General features: G+C 55.4%; 1 protein-coding gene across 1 annotated transcript in view; it reads left to right on the top strand.

Annotated features, from left to right (window-relative positions):
* Positions 1–1,168: 1,168 nt before the first annotated feature.
* PEA15 (proliferation and apoptosis adaptor protein 15) overlaps positions 1,169–6,000 on the top strand; it is a 45,767-nt gene continuing 40,935 nt past the window's right edge. The window contains exon 1 of the mRNA XM_033174830.1: positions 1,169–1,227. The gene's annotated coding sequence lies outside the window, so the exon portion shown is untranslated. The remainder of the gene's footprint in view (positions 1,228–6,000) is intronic.

Below are 6,000 nucleotides of genomic sequence, written 5' to 3'. Positions count from 1 at the left end.
CAGCCGGCATGCAATGGCATTTAGTATTTATTTATTTTACAATTCTCTTTCCTTATTTCTTAACAGCATGTTTAGGCTGGTGTGAAATAGTATTTATCTACAGCACTCATTTGCTGCCCAAACACAACGTGCTCTTTGGATGCCAAGCAACAAAGCATTAAAAATACAATAACTGCCATGGAACAATGGGAAACAGTAAAGGAAGCCCTGCATGAAAAATTTAGCAGCAGGGAGCGGAGAACCGTAGAAGATGCAAAGAGGTGGCTAAAAGCATAGAGCAGATCTAAGATTCAATCTATGGATTCAAAAGTCTCTCAGTAGGCTGGGCATCTTCACCTGGAGTCATCAAGCCGCTGGATCAGGCCCAAGAGGTGGTGGTCGTGGTGCTGATGTCCTCAAGCATCCTGTCCTCACTCACAGCGGCCTTGGCAACGACCAGCTCTTCAGGCTTGACATCGGCAACAATCACAGCAGGCGCCAAGTGCACACTCCAAAAACGAGGTGACATTTCACGCTCGGATTCGCAAGGACTTGTCCCAGCCACTTTGGCGAAAGTTGGGTTTCTCTTGGCGGCACTGAGCTAGATGCACCCCCCCCCCCAGGGTCTGACTCGGTATGTGGCTGCTTCCGACGACTCTGTCCCCAGCAGAGGACAAAGGGGCCGCCACCCGAAAGGGCCAGGGTCTTCCCTAATTGTTTTTATTTTAAAAAAGAACGAGGGATGGGGCGGCGGGAGGTGATGCCCGGCGCCGCTGCACTCCTTCCTACCGGCCAGGCTGGGGAGGCTGCCCGTCGCCTGACCCCTCCAAAGAGCCCTTTCGGCTCCGGGGGTCGTTTGGCGAGACGCGCGCTCTGCTGCCGCGTTCCGGAGCGTCACGTGTGAAAGGGGCTGGTTTCGGGTTCCTGCTTTTCCAAGCCTCGCGCATCAGCACAAAAAGCCAGCCCGCCCGCCCGCCTCCTCCTCCTCCTCCTCCTCCCCGCTCTCGGCGGCTCCCCCCGCTGACATCACTCGGCGCGGAGGAGGGCAGAGCACGAGGAGGGTGGGGTGACCCGGAGAGCCGCCCAGCGCCAAAGAAGAAGCCTCGCCGCCGCCGCGCACAGACGCTCGCCCGCCGCCGCGACGCCCGGTTAGAGGGGCGCGTCCCGTCCAGGGAGGGGAGGAGGACGAGGTCGCCGCCGCCGCCGCGCCCAGGGGGACCGATCCTGCTCCGGCGCTTCCTGCCGCGGGTAAGTCCAGCGCCTCTCCTCCGGCCAGCCATCCCTCGTTAGGGGAGAGAGAAAGAGAGAGAGATCCCTCCGTGCGCTCTGCACATGGCCAGAGGCTCGCCCGCGCCCGCCCGCCCGCTGGGGGACTGAGCGACAAAGTCGGGGCGGTGTGGGCGGCGATGGAGGGCTGGAGCTGGGGCGATGGGGAGTCCGTGGCGATGATGGGGACACAGAGAGCCCCACTTCCGGGGCGCGCCCAAGGCGGGGAGCCCCCTTCGCCGCCCGGCTCTCCTTCGCCAGCTGAGGGTGACTCAAACCCAGATCCCGGGCTGAATCACTGCTGCTTCCTCTTTGGACGGCTGCCCTGGCAGATTTCTGGACAGACCTCAGCAACCTTCGCCTGACTCGAACCAGCCACGCTCAGGACTGTCCACACGGGCAGGCAGCAGCAGTAGCGACTCTCCAGGGTCTCAGGGCAGGGAGATGTCGATGGAGGGGGGGATTTGAACTCGAGACCTTCGGCATGCAAAGCAGATGTTCTGCCCGGACTCGGCGCCCCCCCCCCAGCTTCCTTTGCGTGTTCCCCCACTCTGCCGGCCGCATTTGCTCTCCCGGCTCCCAGGCCATGGCCAGCCACCTCTCCCCTTCTTGTGTCCCCCCCCCCCGTTAAAAAAAACCCCAAAGTGAAACACATTGTGCAGGCAAAACTCTAACAGTACCAACAGCCTTGAGAGCCAGCCAGAGCCCAGTGGAGCATTGTCACTGCTGCCTAGTCTAACTCTTTAGCTCTTTCTCGCCCCCCCCCCCATTTTTTTCTCCCCCAGCAACTTAACTCTGTCCCTAGTCAGCCCGACTTCATGCCATCTGCCCAAGGCTCTCCAGAGCCACCCAGAAATTGAGAGGAACCAAGCCTAGGGCGGGGCTCCTCCCAGTTTGCCACTTTCTCCACAAATCTAGGGAACGTAAGTAGCCGCTTTCTATTGAGTCGGGCCATTGGGTCCACCTGGCTCAGTGTTTCCTACACGGGCTGGCAGCCCTGGCTCTGCAGCCCTACCTGGAGATGCCAGCAGGGATTGAGCCTGGCATGGTCTGCAAGCAGACCAGGGGCTCTGCCAGGGAGCCATGGTAGACCTTCTCTACTCTAGAGAACGCCCAAGAACAGCAGCGGTTCCTGCAGCGCAGGGGGTTGGACTAGATGACCCCCGGGGTCCCTTCCAACTCTACAAGTTCTATGGCTGGCTGGAAGAAAACTTTGCAAAAATGGAAATGAGCCACCAGCGCTCTCAGCTGCGTGCAGATCTGAACTTGGGAGTTTCTGGTACCCAAACTCTGATGATAAATGGCCAAGCAAAGTCCTTCTGTAACGGGGACCAGCCTGGATATGGCTGTGGAGTGTGGGAGAGACCCGGGTTCAAATCCCCTGCACTTAGCCCTGCCTACCTCATGGGGTTGTTGTGAGGATGGTGCTTTGGAGAACAGAGCCACGTGAAAACACCTTGAGGGTATAAATGCAGTCAGTAAATGGGGATGTCCACCCTGATTGGCAGCAACAACGCCCAAACTCTTTCCCTCGTCTCCCCCTGCCCACAGCAGAGCCGAGGGTCTCTTGTGCCTGGGTATCCCTAGCCAAGAGAGAACTTGAAGCAGATCAGATGGCCGTCCCTCAACCACTGGGTTCAGAGCATTCAAGGGACTAGTCCTCATGCTGTTCATTCAGTTCTTTCCCTGGCACAGCATTCCTTCCCCCCCCCCACGGGAGCTCCTCCCCCCCACCCGGACACCCTCCTGAGCATCTCCTTGCCTTCTGAGGTACCAACTGAAGGTGAAAAAGCCTTTGTCTTTTTGACATCCTCCTGTCATGGGACTGTTCTTTATCTAACCCTTCGCATCCCGGTCATTACCTGTTTGACAGGACTCTATACACAAAAACACCTAGGCACAGGAATAGTTTTTCCCCTTGTGCCATCAAACTGTTGAATTTGTAGTTGTGTGCGGAAGGGAGGTAGGTCAGTTGGTGGTATGGGGTTCCTTTGTTGTGCTGTTGTATCGTGAGGGGAATAGTGTTTGTATGAGGTACGTTTTCTTTACATGGCAGTGTAGTCGAAGCAAAATTCCAAGTGTGATTGATACTTGGCCAATAAAAATATTCCTATTCCTTTTCATTTCTCTTATGTTCATTTTCTGCTTTAGCTGCAATTACGTGTGTGTGTGTGTCAGTGTGTGTCAGTGTCCCGGAGTCCTGCTGATTTGCAGATTTGTTGCCTCCTTCTCGATGCTTAGTTGATATTGATTGACAGGGACGGTGGCTACCGCTTTGCTGGAGTTTTGCTGTGGCCTTGCAAACTACGTTCGGATACTTTTGCATCTCGGGGAGTTGGACCGGGGGACCCCTTTGGGTCCTTCCAACCCCACAATTGTATGATTCTGGGATGATACCTCGTGCCTCAGAGTGGGGAAGGCAGCCACCAAGATGTGCTCTCCACATAGACGGAATAAATAAATCATGTTGGGTAAATGCACCCTGCTCAAGCTGAAATGGGCTCCTCTAATAACGCTCAGTCAGAAGCCAGGGCCTTGCAGGATCAGGCCAAAAGGTGCATTTAAGCCAGCACCTGGTCCTCAGGAATGGCTGCACACCTCAGGCTCATTTGCCAGGAGACTCCTTTCCATGTTTGGAGAAAGTGGATGGGGAGAAGCTTTTCTCCCTCTCATAATAAAGTGGTACCTCTGGTTACGAACTTATTTTGTTCCGGAGGTCTGTTCTTAACCTGAAACCGTTCTTAACCTGAGGTTCCACTCTAGCTGCCACCGGAACGCGATTTCTGTTCTCATCCTGATGTAAAGTTCTTAACCCGAGGTACAACTTCCAGGTTAGTGGAGTCTGTAACCCGAGGTGTTTGTAACCCAAGGTAAAGGTAAAGGTAAAGGTAGGTCCACTTGCGGATGACTCTGGGCTTGCGGCGCTCATCTCGCTTTACTGGCTGAGGGAGCTAGAGTACAAGAGCAGCACACGTAAACATCGTTTACCTTCCCGCCAAAGCGGTACCTATTTATCTACTTGCACTTTTGACGTGCTTTCGAACTGCTAGGTTGGCAGGAACAGGGACTGAGCAATGGGAGCTCACCCCGTCGCGGGGATTCGAACCGCCGACCTTCTGATCAGCAAGCCCTAGGCTCTGTGGTGTAGGGACATCTGAGGAAGCTGAATGTTGGGAGATTCCGGACAGACCAAAGGAAGTCCGCCCTCCACGCGCTGTGCAGAGCTGAATTATGGCATTCACTCTCCCAAGAGGTAGTAGTGATGGCCCCCAGCTTGGGAAACTTGTAAAGAGGATCAGATCAATTCCCAAAGGAGGAGACCAGCCGTGGCTATCAGCCGTGAGGGTGGCTGCGTTCTTCCTCCACCATCGGAGACATCGTGCCTCTGAATAATACCAGTTGCTGGGATCCTTATCCTGAGTCAGACTGTTGGTCCATCTAGCTCAGTAATGTCTGCACGGACTGGCAGTGGCCCTCCAGGATCCCAGGCCAGGGTCTCTCCCAGCCCTACCTGGAGGTGCCAAGGATTGTGCTGCTTCCAGGTTTCCCATGGGAGAATCTGGTTCGTCGCTATGGGAACAGGATGCTGGACTAGCTGTGCCCCCTTTGGGCCTGATCCTGTTGGGCTTCCCGCAGGGAATGTGGTTGGCCACTGTAAGAACAGTGCACTCGACTAGTTGAGGCCCCTTTGTCCTGATCAGCAGCACAGCTATTCTTACATCTGTAGTGTGAGGGTCCGTAGCTGATGTTGATCTTCTCAGACTCCAGTGCCCATCCTTCCTGACCCATTAGCCAGGCTGGCCGTGGCTGATGGGAACTGGAGTCCAGCAACATACAGAGTGGGCCACATTAGCCACCCCTGTCTGAAGTGAATCACTTCCAAGGACCCTGGCACAGTCAGGGTGGAGAACATCATGGGGTTGGGATGTCCCAACAGGAAGAAGAAGAAGAAGAAGAAGAAGAAGAAGAAGAAGAAGAAGAAGAAGAAGAAGAAGAAGAAGAAGAGTTTGGATTTGATATCCCGCTTTATCACTACCCGAAGGAGTCTCAAAGCAGCTCACATTCTCCTTTCCCTTCCTCCCCCACAACAAACACTCTGTGAGGTGAGTGGGGCTGAGAGACTTCAAAGAAGTGTGACTAGCCCAAGGTCACCCAGCAGCTGCATGTGGAGGAGCGGGGAAGCGAACCCGGTTCACCAGATTACAAGTCTACCGCTCTTAACCACTACACCACACTGGCCACTTTAGCCATCACGGCTACAGACAGCAGAGGATAAACACAAAGGAGCGGCTCGTGCTGCCTCGCTAGCATCCCTTGAAGTCGTAAAAGCATAAGGAGAGCCTGGCTGCTGGATGAGGCCCATAGCCCATCTCGTCCAGCATCCTGTTCTCACAGTGGCCAACCAGATGCCTGTGTGTGAAACCTGAAAGCAGGATCCGAGCACCAGAGCAACTCTCCCCTCCAGTGGTTTCCAGCAACTGGTATTCGGAAACCTTGCTACAAAGCCTCCCCTGTGAATTGGCTCGTCCTCTTTTCCAGCCATCCAGGTTGGTGACTGCCGCTGCCTCCTGCAGTCCCGCTGCCCCACGTGGGTCATTCGCAGAGTCGGACTTGCTTTGCCTCTGCCTCGCTCCGCCGTGACTTTTGACTTTTCCAATGCCCGCGCTGCAAAATCCACGTGGAAGCAGGGCTGCCCGAGCAAAGGGGCCCATTGTGTCCGCCGAGTCCAGATACCATCACGCTTCGGGCAGCGGC

This window comes from Lacerta agilis, chromosome 17, assembly GCF_009819535.1.
Source record: "Lacerta agilis isolate rLacAgi1 chromosome 17, rLacAgi1.pri, whole genome shotgun sequence".
Taxonomy (NCBI): domain Eukaryota; kingdom Metazoa; phylum Chordata; class Lepidosauria; order Squamata; family Lacertidae; genus Lacerta; species Lacerta agilis.
Note: the sequence above shows the minus strand (reverse complement) of the source record. Positions and strands in the feature narration are given on the sequence as shown.